Below are 27,560 nucleotides of genomic sequence, written 5' to 3'. Positions count from 1 at the left end.
AATAATGAAAGTTGACACAGAAGCGAGGAATCCACCAATAGGGTCAAATGGAAACCAAGGTACTGCACAAATCCCAATGTGTGATGATGTAAGATGACGTAGAACAAAAGGGAAACCACTCAGTCAAAGACCCATGATATTGATCAATGTTGAGCACAAGATCACTTATCAATGTTGTAAATAGGCCAAGGTGCGACTCTAGGTGTATTCTCAGAGCAATTTGTTGGAGTAGGTGAGAACAGACCCTCCAGCAACAATTCAATGGGGACCTTCTAAACTGACATGAGTAAAGGACCAAGTAATTGATGTGATACTGAGAATAACTTGACAAACCGGGTATGGCCAACAGAAATGAGTCAAGAGACACCGCAGAATGGTTGACAAAAGGTTGACTTCCCTTAAACAAAAGCAATCATTTATGTGACTTTATGGCAGCATAAAATAACTTTGTATAAGTTTGTGATGGAGGAGGCATCAACAAACTCTCTATATGTTTGGAAGAGTTAACCAACCAATGGAGGACTGACTCAAAGATAAGGTTTTAGCTTCTATAAAGTCAAACTAAGTCCCATCCTGATGGAGGAAAGACTCATTTTAAGTGCTTTTTTCAAGGGTGACACCACTGACACTTGCTGGCATCAAATGATGAAGAAATTATCCCGTTCCTACCCTTTTTTTTGGAATATTTAATATTTCTTTGTCTTTTTCATACTATAAAGCCTAAAAAGGAATAAAAGAATGCATATAGTATAATGGAGAGAAAAAGTGTCAAGGGCAAGTGCACTAATTCCTGGGTCTAGAACATTCCTATGCTCAATACAAGGTGGTGGATACTGCCCATTGACACTCGGTGAATGTTCCCTCCACGAAAAAGGGTGTCAAGTCGAAAAGGCAAATGGATGCATGGATTGATCTTGCAAAAAGGTCATGGTCAAAATTGGCCTATATACAAGTCCAATGAAGTCAGCTTAAGGCCAAAAAAGGGTGCAAGTGGTCAATATGCAATGCAATAATACAACTTAACACATAGGGGCCTCTAGGGTATAAATCCAGAATAAAAGAGGAGAAGAAGAAGAATGTGGCTTCAACACAAAGTCATCGCAGGACTAAACAGGACTCTCGAGCCTATACAAGATTTGCAGTATGGGCAACATGTGCTAGTGAAGTTCTAACTAGGAAAGGAAAGTCTCTACCACTATGCTATGATTTTATGAAACGATGAGTGAGAACGATTAAAAAATCGCAACATAGTGGGGTAGACCATGTGGCTAAGTATCGTAGCATGAGGTCAAGATGAAAAATGAAGCGGAAAATGATCTTGGCCTATATTCCAGTTTAGAGTACAATATATGCCACGATAGGTCAGCGATTGTGGAATCAAAACAACAGGAAAATTTCACTAAGTGACAAGAAAAGTCTCCATTACCCTAAAAAGGCCCTTCCCAACACTTCAAGCAAGGTCAAAATTTTCATGAAAAGAAAATAATAAAGTAAAAATGGACTTTATAAAAGTGGGTTTGAGGTTTTTTTATTATAAAACAAAGTTTTAGAACTTACCCAACTCAATTTTACCATTCAAGTGTTGAGGAGAGAGCTTTGGGAACAAACTTTGGCAAGCAAATTCAACCAATTTCACCAACGGATTTGGAAACCGTGAGCTCGACCAGGTACTTCTTGACCATATTCCATTTCATTTAGATCAAATTTTAAATGTTTTAATTAATTTTTTGATGGTTCAAATTGCTTTCAAAGCTAGATCTGCATAAACGCGGGTCCTGCTCTACCGGGCCACGTGTAAAAATCCCTATACGTGAGTTGTCAGAAGGAAAAGTGTGTATATATGCAACTATCTTTTACAAAAACCATGTATACATAGAGCCAAACTCAAAAACAGCTTTTCTAATGGCTGAATTTGTCAAATTCTTGAGGATGTTGATCATTTGGAGAGAGAGGGGACGCGATGAAGTTGATAGAGAAGTCTTGGATGACAAAGAATCATTGGATGGTCTTAAAAATTGTGACTTGCTCAAGTTTTTTATGATGCAGAATATGAGAGCCCAAACTAAATTACTGAACATGCTAATCATCTATTGGGACCCAAAGCAGGGATAATTTTTCACAGATTCGATGCCGCTTTAAATTGAAGTAGGAGATATTTACTTCATTACAGGTCTCTCCAAGAGGGGATAAGTGGTCAATTTTTTTAAAGACACATGGACAACAAGAGAAATATGAAAGATAAAACATGACAAATACATTTTTATTAACAACTGATATACATTTATAGTACATTGTTGTCATTGTTAGGTTTCACATCCCAAGGTCTCTTGGACTCCTTTTGTCCATTCAGCTTCCACACTAACCCATTGAGGATTAGGTGTCCAACATTCCCCCCCTTAATCCGAAGGGTTATGTATGATTCCAAGAAGAGAGCTGTAATACAAAATGTGCAAAAATGCATGGCAGCACTAGGCTGAATGTGCTCTCTGAAATGTTGGTATAAAGGGCGGTGGTTTAAGGATGACCACCAACACTGGAACGCTTAGGGCAGTTCCCGAAACTCTTCCAATACTCGTAAGAAGTTGAAGTCTTCTGCTAGAGGAAGTGCTCCTATTGTTTTTAAGAGGGAAATATTCAACCATGAAAGGGAGGTCTCACCCCGCATAAAAGGGAGAACTTCAACCTGAAAAGGGAAGTCTCAACCTGTGATGGTTTAAGGATGACCAACAACTCTGGAATGCTTAATGCAATTCCTGGAACTCTTCCAAAACTGGCAAGAAGATGGAGTCTTTTGCTAGAGGAAGTGTTCTCAATTTTGTTCCTGGAATTCTTCCGACACTGGCAAGAAGCTGAAGTCTTCTGCTAGAGGAAGTGTCCCAGATTGCCAACTAAAAGCATGTTCACGGGCATCTTTGTCTCTGGATACAACTCTGAAACTGGTGTGGCAGGTTGTGGCTCAGGCTCGCTTGATGTGGCTTTGAAGCTTGCAGATGACCATCATTTCCCCCCTATCACATACAAGGTGAGATGATGGAGAAAACTCAACTGCAAGACTGTTCAATACTCTGGAACAAATTCTGACATGTGTTTGGAATATCTTCTTGGTTGTTGATGCCCATTGTCAAGAAGCGATCCATCCAAGATGAATCTTCGTTCTTGCAGGACGTTTGTTTCTGAAGCATCTGTGTGAAGAATGGCTGGTTTTATGACAGTGCTTACATGGATAAAGATCAAAACAGTGATCTTTCAGATGGCCAACTCAGTCACAGTGTTGGCATTTCACAATGTGTTGTTGTTGTTGTTGCTGTGGAAGAGGGGTATAATCTAGAACAGTTGGACGTGAACTGTCATGAGGAGCAGGTGAACTGTCATGAATGAATCCAGCACTCTGAAACTGAATGGGCTTTGAGTAGTCAGGAATATGAAAGGACAAGTCCTTGTCATATCCAAGACCAGTTCTATGCTTGTTGTGGACAAGTTGTTCCCAAGGTCTGATGATGGGCTTGGGAAGTGCAGACTGAGTTTTTCCACTTGCATGCAAATCTGTTTTTGTATTAGGCACTGAATCTGAATTTGCAACATTATTGTCTTGCTGTTTATGGGAGTTTGTTTCAATCTTCTAAACAGAAACAGGTTCAGAATGATGACTCCACTGCTGTAATTCTTCCTGCTGTAGCTTTGTCTCAAGCTACAAAAACTCAATATTCTCATGTGCATTTTGGAGACAAATTTTAATATTGGAAAGAGAGGTTTTGTTGATCTTAACCATCTCATCAACAGTGGAAAGTATTAAATTATTCAGTAGTTTCAATACATCATCTATTCTATCCATTTCAGACCAATATAATCAGAGAAGTGATGTTATCTTCAGCTACAAATTGGTCTATAAAATGATAAATAATTGCAACTATTAGATGAGTAGCAGGATACCAATATCACCAAGTCACTGTAGCAGACAGCACAGTACCAATTTCAATGTAGCAAATGACTCGTTGCTTTAATGTACTTCTCAAATTATTCAAACTACTCACACTGTGAAAAAGAGAGTCAATCTTTGACTTTCTTTGCAAATGAAATTTGTCGACAGTCTTAGTAGAACCTTCACCCAGTGTTAGAATCAGGAAAATTTTGAAACGATCAACAATGTATCTTTAACGCAGTGATTTGTCAAGCCGACTCCTGTGCAGTGGTTTGCAAGATGGGATCTCATGGCGTGTGCGCAGACGGGTTTCGGTAAAACTGCAGCCTTCTGTTTCCCTATAATTGCAGGAATTATGAGGGGTCAGATTCCTCAGCGTCTCCGCGGGGCACGGACAGCATTACCGCTGGCACTTATTCTTTCTTCAACAAGAGAATTATCATGTCAAATACACGAAGAAGCTAAAAAGTTTTCTTATCAAATTGGTGTCAAGGTTGTCGTTGCTTATGGGGGTGCACCGATTCAGATGCAAAGCACTTGAGAAAGCAGATGCAAGAGGTCGCCTAGGGATCTTGCATTACCCCTTTCTGCTTTCAAACTTAAAACCAAAAAGCATTCTCCTTTCCGCTTTCAAATGTAAAACCAAAAAACTATATGCTATGCATCCTTATAATTACTCTGTTGCCGCCAAAATTTAACAGGTAAAGGATGTGAATACTAGGAACTGGAATCAAATGGCAGGATCTACAGACTCGCAGTTACAAACACTACTGAGAGAGATAGCGCCCCCAACTTCAAGAATTTGCACACCAGAGAATATGTTGTTGTGCCTGCGCCGTCTTACCGCAACATGACACCTCCAGCAAATGGTGTCATGGACAGTTTTAGTCATCGAGTGTTGAATGAAGATGAATTTATGAGACTTATCAATGCTGGCACTCAGGAATTAAATGGAAAGTGTTATACGAAAGTGTAGTTGCTTTCGCTGAATCATTCCCAATACATTGAAATTTTCTTCCACCACAGCAACTACAAAGACAATAAGCCTTCTTGAAATGCCCCTCCAGATTTGACTGCGCACTCACTGTTTCAACTTCGACGTAGTATGACCTTTCAAGAGCCTTCCAATCATGCAGAGTCTTCAAAATTACAACATATAGCCAGGAGAACTATTTAACATTGTATTCGCACCTTTCATCGCAACCAGAAACAGTGGTAATGAACCGACCATTCAACGCACCTAGTGTCGATGCTGAGTTATATTATAGTGAGTGGTTGATACCATTGTTGTCTTATCACAGTGATTCGTGAATTGTGACCTTTGTATTGAATTCAACCTTGCAGTGGAGTGCTAGCGGATGCCACGACAGTTTTCGTAATTGTAGAAGCATGTAACTCTTATCAATCCTGTCGATTACGTTACACGAAATCTATCATTACTTTATCTTCATTGCTAGAGAATACTAATAGCTGCCAATTATGGAACATGCCAGCGGATACACAACCTCCCAAAACAAATGTTTCAGATATCGATTACTCTTCTTCAAAATAATTCGTCAAGTTTTATTTTCTTCGAAAATGAATCCAACACTGACAGTCCCGCTATGTGGGATATCATTCAATGCCAGTTAATGGATGAATGGAGTAACATATAGAAATATATCTACACTTTAAAAGCAATCTATTAAACACTGAATCCCATGGTGATATGGAGGCAGCGTGACAGAGGGAGGAATAAGGTATGCGCGCAGTGGAATAACATGTATAGCATGTCAGGCCATATGTTACAAAAAATGGTTGTTAACCAATGCAATAGCGTAACTGCAATGATACCAGTATAAATTTCAGAGCTAGAAATGGCAGTATGGAGACAGTGTTAATGTATGAGGTCTGTGTATGCAACGTTTTGAATATGGAGTGGCTGGCAGTGCAACATGTGCCTCAGATTTGGGTGCATTGATTTCCCAAGATTTCTGTACGCATAATTGAAAGTAACATTTCATGCAAATCAATCAACACAGATATGAAACGCATAGTTGAACCAATGAACCAGCACTCACGCCACACTACAGACTTACCAGTTTTCCATCTTGAATGTTATTGTGAATTCTGCAAACGACTGCTCCATCATCGATATTACCGGTTGGAGAGTAGATGTACCAGGAGGACGGGTTATTACTGTTTAGATTTCTGAATCAGCGCTCTACAAGACCGCTTTTGACTATACAGTCTCCATTATGACTGTAAGATTACATCGATTCAAGCATATTCTAGATATACATCTTCAAGACGAGCTTCGGGATCACGTAGTTGCTATGGCCACCCAATTCGTTAGATGTTGCTACTAGCAAATGAGAGAGAGTGCCAAAGTGCACAACCTTCAATTCAGGGTTTGTAACAGGAGTTCGACGCATACCATGACCATCAAGGTTCCAACACACAGAGATGCATAAGTGAAGACATTTCAAAGTTACACATAGGTGATGCAACAGTCAATGTACAGAGAGATGTATAAGCGATGTGCAACTGGGAATATAGTCGTCAGAAAGGAGTTAAAAATACCATTTTTGATATTTATCTGAGAGAAGGAAAAAACAAATGTGAATTACGCAGAGAGACATAGATGAGAAACTTTTTGTGTTCCCATGAACTACACTTAGACTTCAATCTCAATGAGCAATATGAATTTATCCTAACAAATGATCACAAACCCACAAGCTTCATTAAGACATAGAAGCATTGGTTTACACAGGCCACAAAAACAAGTGGCTTACACAATATTGAGAAGGTTATGAACGTACCAGCTTTGATACCATGTTAAACACACATGGACAGCAAGAGAAATATGAAAGATAAAACATGACAAATACATTTATTAACAACTGATATACATTTATAGTACATTGTTGTGACCGTTGGGTTTCACATCCCAAGGTCTCTTGGACTCCTTTTGTCCATTCAGCTTCCACACTAACCCATTGAGGATTAGGTGTCCAACATTGAAGGTAAAGGCCAGTGGGGGCCTAAACATTGATGATTACATTATCATATATTGTGCACCAGGTACTCAAAAAGTTGGGTCACAAATCCCAATCAAGAATATCACAAACTTGGCTATAAAAATCATCCTTTTCACAATTGTCAAGGTATCGGGATTGTCTTCTTTGCATCAAGATTCACGATCTACGATGTTTCTAGCAGTAGAGTGCTTGAAACCGGTAGTATATGGTTGGTGCACAACACGCTTGGGCAACATGAAGAGCCATCTCACGTCTTGTCGACAGGGAAAGACATAAATTTTTGGCTATGGCACTATTCTTTGCTCAATTTTATTTGAGAAAATCCCTACGTTGTGACCCAGAGTAACATTTGCCATTAGTAGTCCCAGAGATCCTAGGATGGCTATATGATCATACTTAATGAGAAGACTTGGTGGAGGCCAAGTCACCTAGACGTTATTTAATGACGAATTCTTCCAATGGTGGGAGGAACAAGTCGTAGTCATTGAGGACAACCCCTATGCAAGGCTAGAATTATGAGGGACCCAGAGTTAGCACTTTCCGAGGGGGCTGCATGGGGTGAAATTGGTAAGTTTTATATATATATATATATATATATTTGTTTTTTTTTTTTTTTTTAAGGATAATTTCAAGAAATTTGAAATCCTTTTTCATAAATCAGAAATCCTAACAAGATTATAATCATCATGATGCATATGTGGGACCAATGAGACCTGAATGTCTACTGAGGCATACATATTGCGACAGATACTCAGAAGGCATAGCTACTAAGTCTGAGAGGGTTCTTTGAGCAATACAGAGGAACTTGGAGAGTTTGACTCGTCAAGTTCCAATGGTGGCAGTAGAGGACCTTCCAAACTCCATACAAAGATGGTTGGTCATAGTACCATGTCAGTGCATGTGAATCTTCCAATGAATGGTGAATAGCATCGTCTTCTATCGAGAGGCTCATCCAGGGCAGGGCCTTCAACCTTAGAATTTTAGATTATATTGATCTTTTGATAGACATGATCGAGCATAAGCCCTAATTTTGCAGGACATTTTTCCACATTTTGTAATATTTTTTAAACTTATCTATCTATATATATAGAGACTTCAAGATGACTTTATCATATATACAAATGATTGTTTGATGTTTTGATTCAATGTGATGAATGATTGATGTGCCAATCCAATGCTTGGTTAGCTATAGAATCAACAAATGCATTATCTAATCGTGGAATGTGAATAAATGTGATAAAATTAAATGATATTTGTAATAATCTCACTCTCAGAAATTGACAATGTAATGAAGGATTTCTCACACGATAAATGTTATTTAGATAAGACACCACTAGTTGTGAGTCCAAGTATACAACTATTGATTCAATACCATAAGATATTACCTCAGAAAATATATTGATAATGACATTGTATTCAACCATATTATTAGAAAAAAGCCAATACATATGCCTCTTGCAACCAAGAATTGACCAGATGGATAATAAATTACCCATGCTGCAAAAGCTAGATTCCTGGTATGCCTACTGGCACCATCTACGAATCTTAAATACATTGAATCACCCATCAATACCTACCAAAGCATATCAAAAACACGATCTTCACCGCGATACTCAGACAAAAACCAAAACTATATACAATATTTACAAAACAAAACAAATTCTCAGGCAAGAGCCTAAGCATAATACTTCTTTAGATAAACCCCATTTCTTGGCTCTGATAGCACATCCCCTTCAAAATAAACTAACTAATAGGTGCCCTTCCTCAAGACCCATTTGACAATGAAAGGATTGTACCACATAGGTTTGAACTTTCCTGCCCCCAAGGTGTCTTTATCTTGGTCATAGAACAAGACAAGGTCACCTTCAGAGAAAACCCTAGGTCGAACGAACTTATCATATTGAGCTTTAACTCTTTTCTTATTAGCCTCGTTCATTGTGGAAGCTCTCGACACTGCTCATAAAGATGTTCCAAGTGAACAAGGTATTCTTATAAACTTGAGGTGTTCAGAAGAAGTTCAATTTACAACTTAAGCAATGGAATCTTACTCTATATGGGAAATATTGATTCCAAACTATAGACTAACTAAAAGGGAGTGAACCTCGTGGCAGTCTTGACAAACATTCGATATACCCATAAAGTAGGATAAAGCATGATGTTCTAGTTGGACTTGCCTTGATTAATTGTCCTTTGCGTGATGGTTTTAAGGGATTTATTAATGGTTTCAACTTGTCCATTAGCTTGAGGATAATAAGGAAACGAATGCTCCTGCCAAAATCCCAATTTTGAAGCGAACTTAGACATCATTTTATTTTGAAAGTGACTGTCATGGTAAGTGACAATCTCTTTAGGGATACTGAAATGTGAGATAACTTGATTAAAGAAGAAAAGTGTTGTTGTCTCACCATCATTGTTGAAAGTGGGCATAGCTTTGACCCGCTTTATAAAGTAGTCTACTACTGTGATAATGTACTTGTGCTTGATCTGAAATGGAGCAGATTAGTAATGTTGTGTTAATTCTCCATTTAGAATAAAACCAAAGATGCTTATCATTTTTCTATCAAGTTCTTAAGGATTCAAAACTTTTGCTTAATTAACTTATTCCCATGAGAGTTTCTTATGTAAATGTTATAAAATAATTTTACCTAAAAATATATGCTGAACAACAGCAAAGCAAAGAACATCAAAATAAAACACACAACAAACACATGATAAAGGAGTTCACCCCTCCTGGGCTACGTCTCCTTGGTCCAACTTCCAATGGCTTGGGCCTCTCTATTATGCTGAAATTACAACAAAAGTGTGTTTACAATGCTCAAATTCCTCTGAAACATGTCTAAGTGAGTTCAGAATACTCAAAAATGGCCATCTAGACTCTTTTTGCATCCAATTTGGATAATAACTGAAGAATTTGTGACTTCTCCCAGTGCTTCCACTATTTGTTCCACAACTCCAAAACCGACCAAAAACCCCATTTCCGCTCCAAAATCCGCTAATGGAGTGAGAAATTCATCATCCGGTGGGCTATATCCTGTCAACCTTATCACAATCGCATTCGGCAAGTTCTGCGGGCTCTCAACACAGTAAAATGTTGTGATGCAATATTGTGGACCCGACGAGATAATTAACTTCAACGTATAAAATCCCACATCTGGAACCTCCCTCTCATCGCAATCGGCGAATTTCAATGGTCAAAGGTCTTGTTAACATGGAAACACTGCGAATGCGGTATTGCGAACCCGTCGCGGTAATAAATTGTGATATATAAAATTCTCGTGTCTGGGGTGCTCATCGCAATCAGAAATTAGCTGCGGGAACATAACTAGTGCAATATGACGGACCCGTCGGGACTCTAAACTGTAACACATAAAGTATCATGTTCGGCATTCTATCGTAATCGGCACTTTATCAGTGGTAACAAATAATAACAGTGGTGTTTCAGTGCGATTTACGGGGGCCAATTCTTAACTTGCGCCTCTTTTTTTCCCGATATGTGATATGTGGAACCCATGGAAACCTGCCACTTGGCACTTCCCCATTCGTTGGGACCCTTTCCATGTCATCCAATCCTACCACATAGACAAGTCGAACTTGAGCTTTGACTTACTCTATCTTCTACATACGGACTCATATTTGAGTGTCGTTCACACCGTTGGATTTAGAATGACGAGCTCTTCAATCTGAAGCTGATTTTGACAAGATTCTGAAACTTTGATTTTTTAGCATAATTATGAGCACCTTATCAGTGTCCCTTATCCGAATTCGGGTGACAAGTCATAAAACCAATTCCCCACTTGGTAAATGGACTGACAGTGGTAATAGGAAAGAGCGGAGCTGGATGAGCACACATTTTCCGAGTATATATTTGACAAGGGTGGAATTTTTGACCGCTTCAATGCGATGTTTGAAAATCGAAGGCCAAAAATACCCTACATGCAATATCTTCTGATTTTTTTCAATCCCAGACAAATGACCACCACAAGCCCCACTGTGACAGTCATCTAAAATTGACTCAGCATCTTCTAAGGTAAAACAACCTCTAAGGATTGAATCAACCCCATGATTATATAGGGTATCACCAATGATCGGATAACTCTTAGCAAGGTGACGTAATTTTCGGTGTTCGTCCTTCCAAAAAGACTGAGGGAAATTCAAAGTCTGGAGATATATAAGGATGTCCCCATACCAAGGATAGTGCGAGGAGATAAGAAAAATGTGTTCATCCAGAAATGATTCTTCATAAGGGAAATCCCCTTCACAAGGCAATTCCGAAATTAATTCTATGAAAACCAAAGATTTCTTTGATTTGGATGACATGAACTCGATATCAAACTCTTGTAAAATTACAATCCATTTGTTATTATTTTCCCTAATCATTTTCCTACTTAGGAAAAATTGAAATGGGTTGATGTCAGAAACTACAATGGTTTTTCTCAGCAAAATATAATGATGGAGTCAATGAACAACATGCACTGCTACTAAATCCAATTTCTCCACGTGGGAGTATTGAAGTTCAGGACCGAATAAGCCACGACTTAGATAATAAATTACATGTTCTCTAGGGACATCATATTCCTGAACCAGAACCATACCTATGGTTGATTCTTCCACTGCGAGATGCAAAATGAAATCTCTGTTATAATCATGTGGATTCAATAGAGGAGCAGAGGTCAATGATTTTTTCAAAGAATCGAATGAGAGTTGAATAAATTCATCCCAAATAAATGAAACTCCTTTCTTAAGTAAACACAAATTGTTTTGTAATATCATCATATTTCACAATAAACCTTCTTAAAAAGTTTCCTTTTCCTTGGAGACTTTGAAGTTGACAAATGTTAGATGGGGGAGGAAACCTAAGTATTACCTCAACCTTGACGAGATCAACTCGAATCCCTTCACTGGAAACGATGAATCCCAACAATCGACCAGTTGTAACAATGAAAACACACTTATTAGGGTTCAACCAAATTTTATAGTGACAACACCTTTGAAAAACTAAACGAAGATGCTTTGGGTGTTCCATTCTCTTGCAAGAGGGAGCAGCTAAATCATATGTCGTGGAAAGAATATGGAATAGCCCGCAGGAAATTAGCTCCAGCATTTTTAAGGCCAAAAGGCATTTTCCTACATGCAAATGTACCCCAGGGACAAATAAACATATTTTTGGGTTGATCTTTAGGATAATTGGTTATTTGATTATACCCAAACAATCCGTCCATGAAGGAAAAAATCTTATTTCCATCACACTCATAAATAATTTGATCTATAAATGGAGTGGGGAAATTGTTCTTTGGACATTCTTTATTTAAATCCCCGAAACAATGCATACATGAATTGTTCCTTGTTTTTTGTCCACAGGGATAAGATTCAAAACCCATTTAGTAAGAGGAACCATGTAGATGAAACGTTCTTTAAGTAGTTTCTCCACTTCTGCCTTGATGACCACAACTTTTCTAGGGTTGATCGGATGAAGCTTTTGATGCACAAACTTTGTGTTTCCATAAGTCTTGATCTCATGTTGAGCTATACTAGGATCAATCCTAGGCATTTCCTCATAAGACTAAGAAAATACATCTCTAAACTCTTTGAAGAGGTCGATGTAAATTTTAATCTCTTTGAGGAAACAATCAACTTCGATGAAGACATTTTCAATGATGTTGGGATTCTTGGAAATGTTCACCAAAATAGTTTTTGAAATGTTAGCCATATTACCTTCGGCAAAGATATGTGTTGGAGCCAAAGGGTTCAAAATTTTGTGAACATTTCCATGAGAAGAAGGACTAGACAAACTTGATTCAACTTTATGCAAGTTAGGGAGAAAATATGACCAATTATGCAAATCATCCCACGACCTTTCTACACCTATAATTACTTCTAGAATTGCCTCCTCATATGGTAAAAATATATCAAGGAAATCCATAGCCAAAGTGGAATCGGTACAGGATCGGCATTATTAACAATGGCTTGATATTAAATTTCTACTACAGATATAGGATAAGCCATTCCACCAACTTTCCATTATTCTATTGTGGCATTCAGAGGGGGCAAGGTCCAAGGATCCAAAAAATATGAGTTCTAAAAGAAAATTGTTGAGGTACCAACCTGGAGGACGAGATGGAATTAACATATGCAATAGGAGATGGAAGATCAAAAGTACCCATCAATGAGGAATACATTCCAACTCCTAAATTCTCAGTAAGATGCTTAGCATTCTTAACTAAGGGGACAATAGAGTCAGCAGATGCATTTGGGTCATTGGGAGAATAGGATAATTGATCAACCAAAACAATTCTCCCTTCATGAGGAAAACATAGTATGTGAAACAAAGATGAAACTATGGAATCCATCACATATACCCAGTTTCGACCCAATAAAATATTATAATCTAGATTGGCATCGACTATCTATACTTCCACATTAACTACCTTGCCCCCCCACACCAACTGGGAGGTTAGGCATAATCCCATGAGGCCTATGAGAATGACCATTAAATACAGTTAAAAGGATAGGAGAGGGAACAACTTCAGGGGACTCGATAGCTTTCCAACATGACATAGACAAGACACATGTGGAAGCCCCTTCATCAACTCTGGTACGAAATATGGTCTTCTTATGATACGTAGATTTAATTCAAAATCCATGTCATGAGGGAGTCCCTTTTTTACATTTGACATATCACATGTAACCACTACAAAGTTTTTTGGGTCAACTTCTCTGATCGCAGTGAGAAAAGTACTCCTTTGTGAAGGAAACTACTGGAGTACCTCTAGCATTGACATAGCACAAGGGCTCTGAGATAAATCTTCAACAATGGAATAGTTTTGAGTAGCCCTAACATTTGGATTATAATTCAATAGTTTTGAGGAGCCTTTCGGCATCCGAGGTAGAGGTTCAATTGCGAGCCTCTCTATATGAAGAGGTTCTTGAGTATAAGAAGTAGTCTTAGAAGATTACGAGTCTCCAAAATCATGAGCTCTTGTTGAAATTTTAACATGAGTCTTAACCATACACACATTTGACGTGGATTCCCCTTCATGATTTCCCACTGTAGGGATTCCGGTATTAGTATTCGTGCCATCAAGTAATTGTTTCCCTTGGGGAAAAGGGTTAGTAAGCACAACCTTGGAACTAGAAGAACCTTGCTAGTCTAACAAGCACTAAGCATCTTCAATCTTGAGGAAAATATGAGTAATATTTTCCCCACTACATAGATTGCATGCGAATTTAACTTTATTTTTGGACTCTTTCTTTCCCTCTCCAGTGTTCTCCCAAGGTTTATTTACATTCCCCTTCCCTCCCTTATCTTTCTTCTTTACACGTCCTTTCTTCTTCCCTTCAGATTGTTGATTGAATGACATTAACCACAAAACATTGAGAAGGGTGAGACATGAATGATGTATTCTTCATTGCAAAAGCATATTGTAATGACAATTGTTGTAATTGGTTCAATAACAAATTGGTCGTATCAAGCAATCGTACAACTCCATCAGCGTGGGGGCCAGGTTTCAGTTTGGCAAGATCAATTTTATACCTAGGAGCATCAGGAAATATCTTATAGAGGACACTAGACTGGGAATAAATCAGCTCTAACTTTTGGGCTCTAAAGATAGCCTATTCTTCTGTGAACACTCCTAAAAGTGACACATCCTTAGATATTGTAGCTTGTAAATATTTCAAAAATGACTCGAGTAGAAATTCATTAGGGATGTAAGCCTTGATCAATCTCTTCCTTCTATGCCACTCTTGAATGTGGTTAGAAATATGGGTGGCCTTGTCCTGCTCAAAATTCCCTAGAATTTCAGTTATGGCATCATAACAGACAAACAAATGGAAGTGGTTAAGGACCATTGTATCCTACTCACTAAATGTAGAAAACGACCCACCCTTTAATAAAATATACCATTTCTCTGAATTTCCAGTTAAGGTGAATTGAAAGAGTCTTAACCTAATTGAATCTTCAATTAAGGAGTTCGATGAGCACCATAAACGGAAAGTGGTTACATGGTCTATTGAATCTTCCCCAGACTTCCCTTCAAACTTTGGCATGTGTGATGGAATTTTAGTAGGGACTGGCGAAAAATATGGGTTGTAAGCCCTTGGAAGAAATAAGGGCAAACTTAGATAGGAGGGCAGTCAAAAGAAAACAAGAGAGTCCGGGTTTGCTAGTTCAAATGCACCCAAACAAGATGAAGAAAATTTTTTAGGTGTAACAGAATGGGTAGGTAATTCTGGTGTTGTAGAAGCAGGCTGGTGATCAGTTTTGTTCTGTTAAATATGATCTATCTCATGAGCATCACAAACATCATGGCAAAGTGGCTACAGTTCAGTGGAGCATGACTGATTTCCCCTCTCATTTCCCCAAGAACACTTACTAACATCCCTCAAGGACATTGGGATCTGCTCAATGGTCCTAGTTCATTTCGTTTTATGAGAAATACTAAGTGGAATTCTGTGTTCACTTGGCCAAAACAAGCCACATTTCTTGTGTAAAAATAATCATTCCATTTCCCTTTCATTTCCCTAAAAAAAAACCTAAGTTATTACCTTATAAACTTAGTGTTTTCCATTCATAAAACCATATTAACATCCTAACTCTATTTATATAACTCCTATGTATATTTCCCCGCCCCTATTTTACAAATACATAAGAAATCCCAAAAATACTTAAATATCCCCCCACGGCTAAAGTTATGTCCATATGTAAATTTTTTTTTTTTTTCGGGAGCTATTTGTCCACCCGGGGCCAATGGCAACCCTCCACGCGCTCCACCGGGATTTTTTTAACACTTGGTTAAACAAATAACCAAAGCCGCATATATAAACCTGAGGATTTATGTAACACCCGGTTAAATAAACAACCGCACCCGAAACAACACAGTAACCAAAGTTTAAACCCTCCCGCAAACTTTATAAAACGTTAAATATACGGGCGGGCCCCATGACATAAACCTCTGCCAACTTACCCCTCCGTCAACCGTCGGATCCGATCCCTCAAATCAGACGACTCTCGTCAATATCGGAGGCGCCTTGATGACCGAACGTTAGGCCCCGATAAAAAGCGGTTTTCCCGCCGTACTACGGGACGCGTGTCGCCCCCACAGCTTATCGCGTCCGTTCTGCCAGAAACCACCATCGTACATAAGGCAGTGCGATGAAACCATAAACCGCCTCCCGTTTCCCGCTGCTGATGTCAGCGCCCACGTCAGCTGCCACCTCATCGCTATTCCGTCCACCGTGTCCGCCACGTCAGCGCCAAGTCACCTTCCATACCCCTGCTACCCGACAAAGGTGACGTCATGCTGACGTCACCCGACCAAAGCGCGCCAATAACCCGCCAAAATCAAAAATTTTGTTAAAAAGTCATTTTAACGACGTTTTTGTCCATTTCTCTTTGTTCATCTTGCGCGAGCTTTGCATGGCTTTCGACGTCCAAAACGACATTTTCTCTGCACAGTTCGCCACCCAGAGGAATTCAATCCGCAGCTCGGCCCCTCAGCTCAGTCTTCTACCCACATTTCGCACCAGGCGCCCATAGAACAGGTATTTACCCGTAATTCGCTTAAAAACCCTGTTTTTCCAAAGTTTTCTGTAAAAAGCGCCCGAAGAACTAGAATTCAACTTAAAGTGCGTTGTTGCCTACAAACCTTTGCATTATAAATCACTATTTTACCCCTTTTTTCAAAGAAAACCTGCGAATTCTGTTCTCCTCTGTAAATTGCCCATTAAACTAAAATTCGAGCCCATTTCCGCCTGCAAAATCTCCAAAAAAGCCCAAATATTGAGTGAAATTTGTCAAATCACCTGCAAAAAGAGCACCATTTCCACTGTTTTATCCAGCTTCTCAAACTAAACTCTGCAAACTTTGTCTTTTCTATGAATTTTACCCAGTGAGGCGAGTTCTAAATAAAATTCAGTTTGCAAATTTCCTATGAAAAACCCCTAAGCCAGTACTCTATTTTTTTTTTTTGCTGCACAGACCCAAATTCCAATTATAAACACAGACAGTTGAAGCATGGAAGCTCCAGTGGCCTTGAATGTTGCCCCCTTGAATGCACCACATAAGGAATTGGAATGGGTGCCCCTTGCTGACAGGGATTTCCAGATTAAGGATATGATGGGTGAGAAGCCTCACTTGCAAGCCTTTTGTGAAATTAGAAATAGCTACAGAAGCAACATTGATGTCTTGGGAATTTGGGAATCCAACATGCCTATCTATTACCTCCCTTCAGTGAATGTGCTCCCTGATTTCATCCATTTATGCTGTGAAAATTATGAACCCACACAAAGAGCAGTTGTGGCTCCATCTGGGACTGTCCTCTTCTATATTACTCCTCAATTCATAAATGAGATTTTGAACTTTTTGCTCTGGCTCCTCTCACCATGAAATCATTGCTTGACCAGGCTGCCAAACTGCCCAGTTCAGAGATTACTAGAATAGCTCAATTATTCATGAGACCAGAAAGCCAGCCCAGGCATCCACCTCCTTTTAATCAAGTCTGGTTCAATGAGGCTGGTATACTCATTACTGATATGATTTCCTACATTCTGGGTTTCAAAACCAGTGAGCATATTGATGAAACTGTTTTAGCATTGATGTCCATATTCACTCCAGGACAGCCCCCTGCTGTCAAGTATGATTATGCCACCTTCATAGCAAATAAAATCCATGAGCAATTCATGAACTTGGACAGAGAAAGAGTGTTCAAATACACATCCTACATATATCATTTGCTGTTGTACTATCAACCTGATAGTTTCCAAATTCCTCTTAGAAGATTGGACCTCAAAGGTGAAAGGAGGTCTGTAATTTTCTGGACCTCAGTATTCCATGAGGTCCACAACTCCCCTTATACATATTGTGAGTTCATTGACCTGTTCATATATCCAGCCACTTCTTTATTGATGACAACTCCTCCTGCCAGGCTCTCTGCTGAAATGCAGAAAATTCTACATCTCTCAAAGGAATACAGTATTGGTGACTGGTATTTTTACCAAAATCACACAGTAATCAGGATTTATGGCTGTGAATTATCCCCTTACAAGCTGCCAAAGTATGTCCCTATGAGACTCTTTGCCTTGGAATACTTCTGGAAATTTAGTAGTTCAGATTTGACTCATTTCTATGGTGCTAGGAAAAAGGCACAGCTCAAGATAAGACATCAATTGGGCCCTTTTATCTTCAATAAAAGGGAAGAAGCCTGGAAAGAAGCAGATAAGGTATTAAGAGATCAACTTATGCTGAAACAAAGTTTTCATTGGTCACCATATGACCCTGAACATTTCATAAGTTTTAGAAGAGTCAAAAACAAGCTTACAGGATATGTGCACCACAAAATCCCTGAAATTGAACAATATGCTAATCAACAAGAATGGGTAGAAGGCACATTAGTTGAAGAGATTACTGAAGAAGAGAAATTAGAAAAAGCAATGAAAGGACTTGAAAAAACACTTGACCTGGACTCTTTTGGACAGGTCCCTTTCATATTGCCTCAACACATTGGAGCGGGCACATCATCTGCCACAACTTCTCAACAGCCTGCCCAAGAGAGTATTCCACCTGCAGGGACATCCAAAGGCAAGGAAGTGTTGCATTCAGACCAAGATATAATGGCAGACCCGCAAGATGCATCAAAGGAACAAAGCCAAGGGCAAGGTCCTTCAACAAAAACAACAGTACCTAAAATCCCTGTGTTACAAACTCCTCTCAATGAGGAAAGGGCCAAGAAAAGGGACAGGCAGGAAGACACACCTATAAGTGGGTCAATAAAATAGCAAGGGGAAAAGAGGAAAAGGTTAAACCCTTACTCTGAAGAGGAACTGGCGGAAGAGACAGCAGGCAACTTAAGGGGTGAGGAAACAACTGAACAGCAGGCTCCTCCAATTTTGGAAACATCAACTAGCTCATTTCAGCAAGAGCAAGAGAGGCAGCATGGTGTGGAGGTTACATCCACCAGGCAACAGAGCAAGCAAGGCTCGGATATCAAGAAAGCATTTACTGAAATAAAGGCTAGAAATGAGCCAGTAAGGTTCCAACTTTATAATCAATTGCTGAGAATGGCTCCCACAAATCAACAAAGGCTAATGGCAGCCTATGATATTCAAGAAGGGAAAATGACCCTTAGTCACTTCAGGCCTACAATGCAGCAGCCACAGTCAGCTGCTGATTATATCAGGACCAATCTGGAAGTTCTCTCTAAAGACATCCACCCAATGGACCAGATTGAGTTACATAAACAAACCGGAGAAATGGTATACTCCACCTTGGCAGACAAAGCATTATTAGCTCACAAACTGCAAAATTCATTACATAATACTTCTGCCCAATTGGAATTGGAAAAGGCCTCCTCATTAGCCAAGGATAACAGGATCAAATCCTTGGAGGAAATTATCATTGAGCTGGGACATGATCCCAAGGATCCCAAGGGCATACAGGCCTTAATAAAAAAGAAAGAAGAAGATATTGCAGCTCTCAGGAAGCAGCTCAAGCTGCCAATTACAATGCACCCTCAAACCACAGAAGTTGCACAGCAGAAAGAAGAGGAGGACATGGTGAGTTTGCTAATGAGGATGAATGAGAGACTGGCAGAAACAGAGAAGGCATTGGAGGAAGCATTACAAGGAAAACAGGGAGAGTTGGCCTCCCAGCCACCAGAAACAGCTCCAATAAGCACAACAGCTCCTCCTACAACTACAACAGTAGTCCCTCCCATTGTCCCAGCATCAACAGTAGGTACCTCAGCTTCAGCAACAACTACAGCAGCAACAACAACAGTATCAGACACCAACCTGAGCATGGAAGAGATGATGAAGGAAATAAAGGCCTTAGAACTCCAAATGGCAGAGCTAAAGGAAGCCAAAGAAAAACTGGCCAAGCTAGAGGTGAATTATGATAAATCCAAGATAACTGTAGCAGAAAAAACCAGAGAAGTAAAGGCCTTGGAAAACAAGGTAAAATCCTTGGAGAAAGACCTCACTCTTCATAAAACTCTGGCAGAAATCAAAACAATTTTGTGGACTAAAATCGGCCAGTCCATCACTGATCAATGGAGATCAATTCAAACGATCCATGAGCAAATTGAATTGATAGAAATAGCTCAGGTTGAGATTCAAAAGGCCAGGACATTATTGGGAAACATGCCTGAGCAGGCCAATAAACTAATTCATTTTTTGAATACTCATACCAGGGAACAACTAGCAGCTCTGGATATCAGGGACAGAACAAGCACCATTTTGACAGTGAAAAAGGTGCTGACCATGAGGAATTTTGTACAAAACTTGGAAAGAAAGTGCCAAGAAATGCAGACAGAAATAAATGCCTTTACAGAGAAGTTCGTAGTCTTGCAGAGCAAAGGGTTACCCAGCTTATTGACCAGCAATCAAAGACTGTTGACACATGAACAATATGCACACAGGGTGAATACATATGTCACCAATCAGATCACAGCATCATCAAGCTCTTTAAAAGACATAGTACCTTCCTCTGGACAAAGCTTATATGATAAATTGGAAAATCTGTTCTACATTAAGCATAAGATAACACATCTTTTTGAAGTCCAGCCCAATTACTACAGGTATACTGAAGCTGATGAAACATTAATAAAACTACAAAGGCACCAGCTGCCAACAGACCAATGGTGGCAGGGCATGTTGGAGATTTTACCACCAAGGTAGTGTTAGTGCTTTCTCTTTTTGATCATCTGCATTAAATCAAATTCAATGCACATGCCACCTATCAGAAAAATGAAAATAGCAGAGAAAGGAATTCACGCTAAAATGCGTTAAGGCAGAATCAGGCACAGATTGACAGGGTCGTGACAGCAACGCAGGGATGCAAGTTAAAGAGACAGCTGCCAGCCGACTTGTTAAATCAAAAAGTCAAATACATCAGACCACCTAAGGCAGCCAGTACAACGGAGTTACTCTTACATTAATTACGCTCTGTTTTCAATGTCATTTATTGCCTTTGAAGAAGTAGATGGATAAATTTATTGCCTGATATTTTCCCTATGAGATATTTTGTAACTCTTTTTATAAATACCTCCTCAAGATATGTATTATTGTTGGTTGGTGAATATCATTCTGGACCTGCACTGTAAATTTTGAGAACTCTTCTGAAATAAAGATTGTTGGAATGCTTTGCTGGTGAACTTGTTGGTTATGGAATTAATGGCAAAAGAACATGTTGCAGAATTCTTGTGTTACTTCATGGATCAATAAGTCTTCTTTAAACTCTCGTTTTACTATATTTATGTTTTACATATCATCCATATATCATGTTCTAAATTACAGGAAAAAAGAATAGCCCAGAATTTACTTTGCTGTACTCTGTGTTCAATTCCTGTCATTTTTTATGTTTTCTACAGGACTAGCATAGGCAGGAATTCTTAACTGCTCCTGTCTCCCTGGTTCTTTCACTCTAAATATAATTAAGGAATTCTTAACTACTCCTTGGTAATGTTTACTCATTTTCCCTCTGTGAGCATAATGAAGGATTCTTAATTGTCTTTCATTCCCTGACTTCAATTCATCTTATTCCAGCTTGAAAATTGTTCTATGTTTAATTATCTTGCTCTGTAGTCCTCCTTTTGCCTAAGAAACCATACCCAGTAATTCATTCTCACTGACTCCATTAACCCAATGGTCTGAACTTCTTCACACTTTGCAGCCCTGTTTTATTGAATGTCACCTTCCAAACACCAAACAAAAACTTGTGCCTCATAACTAGCCTAACATATAGCAAAACAAAGCTAAATTACAAAGAGAGAGCCCTCTCTGGTTGCAGATTGGCTAGAATCTGCAGCTAAAAGACTGGTCAGTGGTTACCTCGGCCGTATTCCCTCCTTAGAATTTTCATGGGAAACAACCTGAGTGATAACATAACATTATGTGACAACAAATAAATAACTATGTATGTACATAACTACAATAATTAAACAAAATAAATAATTATGTATGTACAAATGTAGATGACAAGTTCTAAAAAATAAACCAGTGTAGATCCATACTAAACCCAGATCTATCAAGCACCGAGAGGGATCAAATTTCATAAGGCATCATTTTTTTCATTTAATATGTAGGGATTATTACATAACATATAATTCAATGATTAAAAAAATTACACCTTAAAATTTTTGATCCCTCTTAGTGCTTGATAGGTTTGGGTTTAACATGGATCTGCACTAGTTATCATCACTCCAGGTTTGTCGTCTTCCAATTCACTACAAGGTGAACCTCTTCATCTTTCATCACACCATTGAGACTTTCAATTACATAACTAGTCTCCCATATTTAAAGTTGTTTATCAATAATATGGTGTCAAAGGAATTGAAGACATGGTCATGGATAATTTGTTGAGTTCCTTATGTACCATGGATCCATAACTAATTGAGTTAAAAATAACTCATTTTTCACATCTTATTGGCAGAGTACTTTTAAAGGATTGAAATATTATACATATGTATACTATTCTAGGTGACTATTTTGGTTTCAAAAATTATGTAGATGCATATGTAGGAGAATATTCAATAAAAAACATATAATTTAATATAAAAACTTTTTATACTTTTGGAAAATATTATAAATTTAACCATATTTATGTAAAAAAATAGGTGAATTTCAACCAAATTGGTGATTTTCTTCTTCTACAAAATGACTCATTAGAAAATTTTCACTCGTAAAATATACCCTACTTTTTTGAAAAATATGATAATTGGAAGCTAAGAACAATATGTTAAAATAATGCATCATAGAGATTAAGGTGTTACTACTGAGCAAAAAGGATCCATTCATCACAAGGAAATTATCCTTACATAAACATAGATAATACAGTATACTTGAAGATGCTTGCAAAAAATTATAGGAATACAATGAGCTTGTCATAAATGCTTGGGACATGGAGCTAGATTTAATGTAGAAGAGTGACCAATTAGTGAAAATGGTAGAAGAATGTGCAATATTCACAAATTAGATAAGGACATTAGATAAAAACATAGAATATTTAGAAACCTGCATTAAATGATTTAAGCTAATAAAAAATCATTGACCACCATGTTGCAAGATAAATAAACTACACTGTAGGTTGCCCAAGCCAAACATATAGATGAATGCGAATATTTCAAACCTCTAGTTGAACACACACTTGCAATTTAGTCAAAAGGAGTAATAGGAGTTTGTAGAAAGTGGTAACATTTTACTTGGCCTAGACTTTCCTCTAGGATCTCACAACCCTCTTTTAAAGCCTAGTGCTAGTAGATATATGCATGGTTAAAATATTCAATAAAAAATGCAACCTTCAATAGGAAACATGTAACTCTCGGATGAACATATTAGTTTAAATAACACACATAATAACATGAATTAGTGGCTCTATTAGAAGGAATAATGGACAACATAGGTAGATAGAACATCAAAATAATTGGAGGCAACTAGGTAGTCACTTAATTTGCCTCCCCCTCCAACCTCTATATATGAATTCCCTATTTAAATCAACATCGTTTGTGCTTGATAGGTTTCCTCACTTACCATTAGATCCAATAAACCACTAATCTCATACACAATCTCTCTACTCTAACATCCACAAAGTAGTAGCTTTAAGAGAGAGTGATTAATAACTTACATTAGAGTGCTAATACAAGATTTTGAGAAACTACTTTGGATCTAACTGGGAGAGACAAACCACTCTAACATATTAGTTTTATAGTTACAATTGTCAATCCTTAGGTCTAACTAGTCATGAATAAATGAGCACATTCCCTTTAGTGATAAACCTTGGCTTGATTTTTAGTTTTTATGTGCAAATGGATTCATTAGTACAAAATGCTCCCTTTAATAACCCTTGTTGATCATACTTTCAATGATTATAGGATTGTAGATGATAATATACTATTAACAACCTAGAACACTCAAATATATGTCATTAATTAATATAAACTTAGATCCCATCATATAAAAAAGTTGACACTTTCAACTCACTCAACAAAATTTCAATGCTTTGTTTGGTTTGAGTTCAACTCAATGAATTTTTTTAAAAGATATGTTTTTCTTTTCTTTTTTAAAATCAATATTTATAGAATTTAGCTCAATAGTTTTTTGGTTGCCACATTTAAAGAATTATGTAACAAACTTAAACAACTTGTGCCAATGACATCGCTCAACAATTGCTTCGGATTATAACTCACAGTTCATACTAGGTTTTGAAAACATCACTTAACACAAACATGAAAGAATGAAAACCAAGCTTCAATCACAAAGTTCTCTCTAACATAGGTCTTCAAGCTATCTCACTAGCATTACTTTCATACTAGTTTAGTTCAAATCAAGTATAACTTCATCAATTTATTATATTGGTTAATCCACATGACATTGATTCTATTGGAATATTCACCAATATTGAGAGGGGGGTGAATTAGTATCGGGCATTTTATAGCAATTTAATCATATCATGTAAACATTAACCATTAACAGTGGCATTTAACAATGCATAACATCACACACAATACACAAGTGATTTTTACGTGGAAACCCATGGGAGAAAACCATGCAATTCTTTTAACATATATCTTGAAGATTACATTAACAGGAAGCGCCAACTTCCAAGATTCTCCAACACCAACCCCCTGATTTATACGCCCGAACTTGAAGGAAGCTCCAACTCCTTGATTTACCAACACCAACTGGAAGTATGCACCATAAACCTAGTTTCTCTAGCACCAACTGGAAGGATGCACCAACACCATGGATTCTATAACACCAATTGGAAGGATGCACAAACTTGTTGCACACACACCAACTTACCCTAGCACCACCTTGACACCATGAAGTGTTCTTAGGCACAAACCTGAAGGAGACTTCAATATCTGCCTTGCACCACCCTACCACCCTTAGGATTGAAGATGTTCATAGGAACCAACCTAAACGAGTCTTCGATATCCTCCCTTGCACCACCCTACCACCTTGAAGATAATATAGTTGAATAAGATAGATCACATTGAATACACAGCTAAGCCGATGCACTTGATCACTGCATTACATAACCATTGCTCTTATCACTATCCAACCATTGTTGTCAATAACACTACTGAACTACCTCTACTTTTGTCCAACTATCATAACATTGTCACAATATTGTTGTTAGTGTCACTGTTATCACCAACGGATTTATCTCCTCAACACTGACCTTTTCACAGAATCAAAATCATGTCACTGTTATTTCTTTCCTACATGCACAATATGATGTGCCACAGGTATGTCTTGTACCAACCTTAAGCCATCTCAAATTCTACCCAAAGATCCATTACTTGGCTACTTTAGAATCTTGAGATGGTTAGGAATTCTTGAAATTTATACCTCATCCAGATTCAAAATAGTCCTGTACCATTTGTGACAGTAAGAATTAAATAACATGTTTAAATTCTAGTTCCATTCCATCTACAGGGGCTCCAATCAACTCTTAAAATGATAACTCAATCTCTCCAAAGATTGATTAGATATGTCCCAAGTCAGCTTGCAAACTAGAATTAGATTCCACTTTAACTCATCCTCACTGGGGGTATACTCAAACTACCTATATAATTAAATGTTGGCCTGCCAACAGTGGATGTCCATTCTACCAACAATAATAAAAGTAAACTCAACCAATATAAGGTTAGTTCGGTCCTCACAAATGGGTAAACTTGACCTGCACATTATTTGATAACCTCATCCACCAAACAAGCTAAACTTTTTTGCAATAATTAATGCAAAGAACTCAGAATTTTGGCCTGCTTGTTGACTGCTAACTCGACCCCTAATTGCGACACAACTTGGCTTTCTAAACATTGTACTCTACTTCTCAATGACAATATTCAACCTGTTGATATAATCCCAATTTAGACCATCAAATTCAATACTCAACCTGCTTGTTGGTGATATGAAACTCAACTTTTAAACCTAAATTGGCCTTCACACAAAGCTCAGTCTGGGCAGATCTTTGACCTTATAAATAGCCCTTGAAAGGGAAAACAAAATTTGGACTTCTTGACCTCATAAATACACCATGAAGAGCAAACAGAAACTGGTCTTCTTGACCTTAGAAATACTTCAAATGCAACCTCATATTAGGCCAAACTTTCTTTAAATATGGCCTTAGATCAGGCCCTTATTTGCCTTAGAAACTCGACCTTGGAACAATTGAATATAAAGCCATAAATAGAGATAAAAAAACGACAAAATACACCCCAAAAACAAAGAACTTGGCTCCACCTTATCCTTCTGATCCCCGCTTGTAATTTCAGATCTTTTATTTAGGAGAAAAAATGTATATACAAAGGGTAGAAAATTGCCCCTTTTATAGATTTTCAAAGGTACAGGGGAGGGGGTTGACATACCTTATTTGAATTTAACTTCTATTTAACAATACCCCCAAGAATTTAGGCTGACTTGAAATCTGTTATAAAACAATTTTACAAAAATAAAATTCCTTCTTTTAGGGTTGACTTGGACCTCCTTTTGCATTATAATTTTTGTTGGGGAGTCATGTCATAATTTTTTGGGTTAATATCATGTGTTATTATTATTTTTCTAGCTTTGGGTGAATTGATCCATGCATTGGGGCACACTATCTTTAAATGATCATATCTCCTCAATCGAGGGGAAAAACATGGTGTTACACTTACCATTGGAAACAACTTGAGAAGGATAATCAATCCATGGTGGTCTTGCATGCAATAGCACCATCCTTTGTATTATTTTTCTTCAATCAACTGTGGGATGTATAGGCTTTGTTCTAGGATTCCTTTCCTTACATACTCTTGACGATTAAGAGGAAGTTAGTACTACCTATCTTTGCGATCTACTAACATATATTAAAAGCATTCATGTCAAATCTTCTTCAAATCTTCGTCAAGACTTTCCTTTTTTAATTCATTGCAAAGGATAACGTGTTCTTCATGCTGATCTACAACGACTGAATTTGACATCAATGAAAACACTATTCAACAATTTCCCCCTTTAACATTGATGGAAACACTAATACTCCCCCTATGATCATGCTCCTAATATCTCTCCCCCTTTGACATCAATGGAAAAGGGTAACTTCCCCTTGATAGTATAACTCTCCTTGCCTTGCTATGCCTAACACAATTTTCCTTTCTGTGACTAGATGGTTCCACTTGTTGATAAGATTTTCTAAATATTCACCTTGACAATAATGCCAATGAGTCCTTCTGCAATTTTCTTGAGTTCAACCATGAGATGTCTCATAATTTAATTTCTACCCATGTGCCACAAAATTGTCCTTGAATCTGCTTCTGCTACTGACTAATCTGCCACTTCACTGTTCTGATAACTTCTTGAAATATGTTACAATTGATCATAACATATTCTTGCTTGAATACATACTTGTAATCCTCTATACAATCATGAACTGTTGAATTTCACTTGGATTAATCAACCTATCTAACACAAGACATTCCACAAATTTGTCATCTAAGCACTGTGAGTTTTGCTTCCCAAATCCGACTGCCCAAAGGATAGCTCTTAAATTTGTTTTTGTTGCTACTTAGACTCCCCCTCTTCAACATTCACAACACTAGGAGTCTCCAATCTAGATTGTGTAGAATAATGTATGAACTTGCTCTACTATG

The sequence above is a fragment of the Pinus tabuliformis genome, chromosome 3_2, assembly GCF_031772625.1.
Source record: "Pinus tabuliformis cultivar Carrire ecotype Pingquan chromosome 3_2, CPIR1, whole genome shotgun sequence".
NCBI classification, from domain to species: domain Eukaryota; kingdom Viridiplantae; phylum Streptophyta; class Pinopsida; order Pinales; family Pinaceae; genus Pinus; species Pinus tabuliformis.
The sequence above is the reverse complement of the archived record's forward strand: the minus strand, read 5'-3'. Positions refer to the sequence as shown.